The sequence below is a fragment of the Lactuca serriola genome, chromosome 4, assembly GCF_051521515.1.
Source record: "Lactuca serriola cultivar US96UC23 chromosome 4, Lser_US96UC23_V15, whole genome shotgun sequence".
NCBI lineage: Eukaryota > Viridiplantae > Streptophyta > Magnoliopsida > Asterales > Asteraceae > Lactuca > Lactuca serriola.
This window is the reverse complement of record NC_136411.1, coordinates 21,055,245-21,063,557: the sequence shown is the minus strand read 5'-3', so window position 1 is coordinate 21,063,557 and position 8,313 is coordinate 21,055,245.

Sequence of the window (8,313 nt, the reverse complement as noted above, 5' to 3'; positions counted from 1 at the left end):
TTCATCTTTATCTTCATCTATGAGGGCAAATTTGTAAAAAGTGTTTAATGTTTAATTACAGATACCTTACTTGTTGTGTGCACTTGGGGATGGACATCTTTTGAACCTTTTACTCAACGCAAGCACAAGCGAATTAACAAACACGAAAAAGGTGTCACTTGGGAAAGAATTATGAATGTTGTCACTAAGTGTAAGAGATGCTGGAGCCCTTAGAGAAGCTAAGGACAAACTGGAGAAGTGAGTTGAAGAGCTGACATGGAGATTAGACTTTGAAAATCATTTGAGGGTATATTTTTTATATTTCTTGTATCTAATTAGTTTGTAAATTTTTGTTACAACTTCTATTGATTTGTTTTATTTTTCCATGGAACGATTATTTGTATGACATTAAATTTTATGCAGTGGATTGTATTTTTTGTATATGATATTTTATTTTCTATTATGAGACATTAAATACAAATTTAATTTGAAAATTAGTAAATCTACAAATAATATTTTTTTAAACATTTAAAATTATGATATGCAAAAATGTGTGTCATCTTCATTTATGACATGGTATTTCTTGACAGGGGCTTTAACGATACGCAATGCGAGTCGTAAATGCGCGTCGTAAGGTTACGACACGCAAATGCGTGTCATCTTCCTTTATGACACGGCCTTCCTTTATACACATTGCGTGTCGTAAACGCGCGTCGTAAATGCGCGTCGTAATTGTGCGTCGTAAATAGACGACGCGCAATATCATGTTGTCTCTCGTTATGATAGGGACTTCCTTGACACGCATTTGTGCGTCGTTTGAGCGTTTTACGACACACATTGCGCGTCATAAAAGGCTGTTTTTCTAGTAGTGATTGCAAATAATCAATCAAATCATTCTTCAAAAAGTTGTTAGAAAGCAAGCACCAGAAATCTAATGCATCGGATGGTTTGTACCCAAACCCTAGCAATTAGAAGACTTGAGGAGAGATGATAGGGGATGTGATTTTTGGCTATTCTTTTGTTATGTCAGGTGGCCAAAAATAAGGAGCCAAATGAGTCTATTTGTAGTGGACACAAGAAGCCTTGGAAACCCTAATTTGAATATAATATTAATATTTCAAATTAGGTAATTATCGTACTCCCTAATTATCCTTAAGGAATATTCGATAAACCCTAAATATGCTTCCTAAAACTGTCCAAGACATAGGAAGGTCCTGGAATTCCTTCTTGTTCAACTATTGAACAATTAAAGCTTAAGTCTTACACTTTTAATTAATCCAATTAATCCTAAAACTAATTCTAATTAATTTCTGACTAATTATTCATTAAATAATACTATTTTTAATTAATATATTGATCTCATAATATATTAACAAATTACTTATTGCTATTTATTAATCATATAATAAACCAACAAATCAACCTCTCTCTCCAAAAGTCATTCTAGTCAATTATTAGCTTTAAGGGCAGCCCAAAAGGCTTTGGCTTTGCTTTTAATTCAAGTATATACCAATTTAGTTAGTGGCTTAGACATATAATCCAAGAGTATCCCACTTGGATAAGTCTATAACTACAATTGTAAGTATAACTTCTAAATCAAACAACAAAGTGTGTTTTCCAAACCATCTGCCAGACTTTGATCTGATCAGACATCGACCCTAAGATAAGTGAGATAAGTGATCAAATATTCATCCATTCTTCAAGATATTGTATGGACATGAGACATGGATTACAATCAATCTTTTATCCAAAATTTTGTTTCTTGATTTTTCCTTATTTGTGATTACCTCATTAGATTAATAATTGAACACATCAATTCAGTCCTGGTTGTGCCCAACAGTATAATGTCAACACCAAATCACCGAGGGGCCCAAAGATACTGATTTTGCCGTTAGGATATAAGGAACAAATAAACTTCGGCGATTATGTTTTTATCTTTTACTCACCAAATCATGCATCACGCTACGCTTTATAACATCATGTTACTGATGTGTTTACCTAACTCCAATGCACATCCGACTTGTGAATTACAACTCATATATCTACATTTTAAGAATAAAAGATATTATTGTCTCTGAATTACTCGTGATATAATCAATGAAGTAATTCTCTGAGCATGGGTTTATCCAGTACTCAAAATCTCATTTTCTAAGTATTCATGAACATTGTAGCAAATTTTATTGCAATGTCTAACTCCCTAAGGCAATCTACAATTCAATTCATGATAGTCTTGATTCACTACTTACTTCCAAAAGTATGAAAAACTGTGGAGTTTTGAATAATCAAATCATTCAGGAAGTAAAACATGCGAATCGAAACACAAGAATAAACAATTAAAAAAGGTAGTAACCATACTCATAAGTAATCTATATTATTTAATCACCAAAACCACTTACATTTATTTTGTTACAAGCTTCAAACTACCAACTAACTACTAAACCTAATGTCATCTCTTAAGCTTGTGCTCCTAGCATGCTAGTTATGCTTAACCCTACTCAGAGCCTTCGTGAAAGGATTTGTAGGATTATCTTATGAGGATACTCTCTTTACCAGGAGATGGCCTTCTTTAACCTTATGTCTGATGTAATGGTACTTTCTGTCGATATGCTTGGATCTAGCATGATCCTTGGGTTCTTTGGTTAAAGCAACCGCGCCTTCGTTATCACTGAAAAGTTCCAATGGCTCTTGAATGATCGGGACTACTCCAAGATCACCGATGAATTTCTTCAACAAGGCAATTTCATTTGATGCCTCACTCACTATGATGTACTATGATTCACAAGATCAAGAATTGGCCACTGTTTCCTGTTTGAAACTCTTCTAAGTAACCGCTCCACCGTTTAACAATAACACCCAAATCGACTGAGAACAAAAGTTGTCTCGATCTGTCTGAAAGTTGGCGTCACTATATCTAGTTACTCTCAATGTATCATTGCAGACTAGAAACATTTCCTTTTGTCCTTTGAAAATACTTAAGAATGTTCTTTAGTGTAGTCCAATGAGCTATGCGAGCATTTCCCTGAAAGCGACTGACTATGATCAAAGCATAAGACACATCAGGGCTTTGAGTCTTACTCAACTTGGCATTACACTTAATAGGAGTTCCCCTTTCTTGGAATTTTCCATACTAAAACATTTTAGTACCTTGTCCAAGTATGTACTCTAACTAAGATTCTAAGACTAATAAGTCTTTTCTTTCTACCCCTTTGAATCCTTATTCCAAGAATATAGGCTGCTTCCCCTAGATCCTTCATCCCAAGCCAAGATTTCACTTCTTGCAAGGTCGGAATGTCATTTCCCATAAGAAGTATGTCATTAACATACAATACTAGGAAATTTACTATACTCCCACTAGCTTTGACATACACACAAGACTCATCCTCACTCCTAGAGAAACCAAATTCTTTGACTTTCTCATGGAAGCAAAGATTCCAGATGAGAGATGCTTGTTTCAATCCATAAATGGATTTCTCGACCTTACATAATCTATTAGGAAACTTGACATGTACAAAACCCTCTTGATGGTTCATGTAAACATCCTCAGCCAACTTCACATTGAGGAAAGCAGTTTTGACATCCATATGCCATATTTCATAATCATGAAAGGCAGTTATGGCAAGCATTATCCTGATAGACTTTATCTTAGACACTGGTGAACAGTCTCATCATAGTCAACTCCAAAGGTTTGAGTAAAGCTCTTCGCAACCACTCGTGCTTTGAACGTGTGTACCTTCCCATCCATTTCAGTCTTCTTCTTGAAGATCCAAATGCAACCTACTGACTTTCGACCAGCTTCATGATCAACCAAATTCCAAACTTGGTTGTCATACATTGACTGGATTTCGCTGTCCATTGCCTATTTTGATTTGGCATCCTCAAGGCTCACCATCGCTTCCTTGTAGTTAGTTGGCTCATCCAAATTTACTAGCGTACCTTCACTGATAAATGTGTCACCATCTAATGTTATATGGAAACCATAGAATGTATGTGGCATGCTAACCCTACTGGATCGACGGAGAGGTAATGAATTGTGAATGGGCTCAACAGGAGTCTCATCCTCTAGTTGAGATTTAGTTTCTTCTAAGGTTCCTTCATTGGTTGACTCTTGAATCTCTTCAAGGTCAATAGCACTCCCACTATCCTCTTTGAATATGATTTCTCTCTTGCGAAAGACTCCCCATTCGAGCTACAAAGACCATATTCTCACTAGGTCTGTATAACAAGTATCCAAAAGACTTATGGGGGTAACCAATGAAAATACACCTCTCACTTCTGGATTTTAGCTTGTTATTAGTCTCTCGTGTGACGAAAGTTTCACAATCCTAACCTTGATGTGAGCTAGCGAGGGAACTTTCCCTGTCAACATCTCGTGAGGTGTTTTGGCAACCTTTTTAGTATGGACAATACTAAGGTTATGAGAGGCTGTCTCTACGGCATACCCCTAAAAAGAAATAGGAAGAGAAGCTCGACTCATCATGGAACGAACCATGTCTAACAAGGTCCAATTACACACCTCAAAGCCACATCATTAAGTTGTGTTGTCCTAAGAGGAGTTAATTGTGAAGCTATTCTACCTTCCTTAAGATAGTCGTGGAAATCTAAACTAAGATACTCTCCGCCTCTGTCTGATCGGAGCATCTTTATCTTCCTGCTCAATTGATTCTCGACCTCATGTCTAAACTCTTTTAACTTTTCAAAGGTTTTTTTTATTTATGTTTGATTAAGTAGATATATCCATATCTACTATAGTCATCCGTAAATGTCACGTAGAATCAATTGACATCCCTTGTAGTAGATCTGAAGGGTCCACACACATTTATATGTATGAGTTCCAACAAACCTTCAGCTCTTTCACAAGACCCGATGAAAGGTGGTTATGTCATCTTACCCAAAAGACAAGACTCACATTCATCATCTGACCTTAAGTCAAATGATTCCAATACTCCATCCTTTTAGACTTGGGCAATAAATTTCTTGTTAATGTGTCCAAGACGAAAATACCACAAGCATGGTTTGTCTACACCATTATACAGGTCAATATGAAATACACAATTGCCTAAGCTATCAACACAAATCACAGTTTCATACACACCATTACAAGGTAAAGCTTTAAACATAAAAACACCATTTTTATAAGCAAAAATCGAACCATTCATATCATTAAAAGAATATCAAAAACCTTGTCTGAACAATGCATGGAATTATATAATGTTTCCCATCATTTCTGATGAATAGCAAAAATTAATCAAATCTACTCTGACATTAACAGCGAGCACATGATCATAAGTTCCAATCTTGGTAACAGGAGAATATCGCTTATCCTGATGATCATATTTATTCTTCCATCCTCCATCTCCTCACTTTTTCTTAGCTCCTACAAATCAGAACAAATGTGAAAACCAAATCCTGTATCAAGGACCCAAGAGCGAGTAAGTTGTGAGTTTTTGACTTGAATAATGTATATATCTGTCAAAAATGGCTTGACCTTTCCATCCTTGAGGTCTTGCAAGTATTTAGGGCAACTTATTTTCCAATGTCCCTTTTCGTTGCAATATTAGCAAGTGGCCTCTTTGGGACCAGATACAGCCAGATTATCAACGTTGGGCTTTGCCTTCGACCCACTGCTAGACCCTCCAGCACGGACCTTGCCCTTCCAGGTTGATTGAGGATTAGCCTTCCTCTTCTTTCCCCTATTCTGTCCAATAGCAAGGACATAAGCACTTGTCGTGGAAGGGGTCTGATTCTTCGGCATCCGTGACTCAGCAATTTGCAACAAGTTGTGAAGTTAGGTCAATATGGTCTCTATGTTGTTCAGATGATAAGTTAAGATGAAATGATCGTAACTGTGAGGCAAAGAGTTCAGGACCATGTCTATGACTAAATCTTTGTCAAAAGAGACATTGAGCTTTTCCAAACGCTCCACATATCTCTGCATTCTCTACACATAGGTGCATTCTCATCAATTTCAATAAATTAAATTCCTAGATCTTTTGAGATCATTGAATCTTATCAATGGCATGTTTAATCTCAGATTATGCTCTTGTATTTGTGACTGGGACGCCGAGGATCACAAACAAGATGTGAATAACCACGCAAACACACTTGGCAACCCCAATGTCATTTATCATATCTAACTAATGTGCTATTTAACCACACACGCTCCATTAACAATGATAGTTTTCGAGATGCCTAATCATTTCTCTTTAAAGTCCCTATTAGTGTGCCGGTTAACCACACACGCTCCACTAACGACGTATTAAAGTATGATGTGTGTTTTCACATTTTTCCTAAAGTAATGAGAGTGAGATTTTTTTAAAGAAAGTTCTAGTACTTTTATATCATAATACTTTTAATGTGATTATATCCTATCAAACCCATTCAACTAACGACCCTCTACCACACATGAAAGCGGTGAGTGGGAATAGACACCTATTCAACAGTCATTTTATAGGTCGCTTCCTTACACCCTCTTTATAGCATGATTTCGTGAATGAGGCCTACTATTGATTTGACTTACTTTTCTTATACATATAGTAATTAAACTTTTAATAATATATAAGGTGTATTTTATAAAAATTTCAAAATACAAGGTTTAAATATTAATTACCTAAATTAAACCTTTTTAATTAATTAATATTAAACCACTTATTATTTAACTTTAGGTTTTAATTAAAAAATTAATTAAATCATTTAGAGATTAAAGAATTATTAAAATAATTCAAATTTAATCCTAATCCAAACCCTTCTAATTTTCGAAAATTAGGGTTGGGTCTATCATGTTTTAATTATTCAAATTTTAAGGCTTTTAAAATAATAATTAAGGAAACAAGATAAAACCCTAAAGGACCAACCCCCCCCCCCCCCCCAATTTTCGAAAATAGGGTTAGGGAGGCTAGGGTTTCAAGAAATCCTAGCAAAATAAAAATCCATGTTCATTAGGGTTTAATTTCTATAAACCCTAATTTTGATCTATTCACTTTTATGCACAATCAAATAGAAAACTATGGCTCTGATACGACTGAGGGGTTTTATATGTTATAACTAAAACATGTGGTATAAAAACTTAACCCTTAAGTTCACATGAACCCTAATTAGAGGTAAGTTTTCTCTAATTATAGCAATGCTCTATGAACATCAAAAACCCTAAGGAAACCATACTATAATAAAAAAATTACAAGGGATTAGAGTTTACATACCTTTTAATTATTATTGCAAATAATCAATCAAATCCTTCTTCAAAAAGCTCTTAAAAGCAAGCACCAGAAATCTAATGTCTATGATGGTTTGTACCCAAACCCTAATAATTAGAACACTTGCAGAGAGAGGAGAGGGGATGATATTTTTGGCTAATCCTTTGGTATGTCGGGTGGCTGAAAAACAAGGAGCCAAAGGACTCTATTTATAGCTGACACATAGAGCCTTGGAAACCCAAATTTAAATATAATATTAATATTTCAAATTAGGTAATTATCCAAATTCCTAATTGTCACACCCCCAAACCTGAACGACGGAAACGTTCGGGGGCGGATGACTTCATGTGATAGCGTAACAATAGAATACATAGTAAAGAAAGCAATACAACCATCATATATATAATTGAAAGTTTACATTTGTCAAAAAGTTACATGTTCAAAACCAATTACAATATGATGTCAAAATATGAGATTAAACTGGCGCCGCAGCATCCCTTCATCAAAAGCATAATGATACCTGAAATTACTGATTTCTTGGGACATACAAGTAATTTTGAAAGAGTAGATCAACATTTAAGCTGGTGAGTTTCATAAGTATTTAAATGACAATGTTTGTATGAAATGAAATGTTTTGTCCTTGTTTGTTTGTGTTTAGAAAATCCTATATTTCCTACTAGTATAAAAGTAGCCTTCTCTCAAGACAAATGTTTGTTTCTAAAATGTATGTAAGTGTGAAATAACCAATGTGTTTGAAAACCTTGTAAATCAATGCATTTTTAATACCCCATGTGAGTTTTATAACCATACTATTGACTCGGAATGCCTATACACAACGTTCTTCAGGCGTTGGAATGTTATGACGTTTGTTACCCCAAACGGTGGACTGTAGCTAACAGTCAGGGCGCGGGTTGTCAAGCCCGTATAGATCTATACACAAACACCATGCTCCCCCTCCAAGGGATTCTGGTATATAATACAAGACTTGAAATGTGTACTCGAACGTACGTGAAGTTTATGCCTCACAAAACCGTGGTATAAAAATAGATTTACATGTTAAAATGTTCGTTTGTATATGAAAGTGACTTCTTGAAAATCAAGTTTCTAGTATGTAAAAGTTAGCAATATCCTTGTAAAACTATAC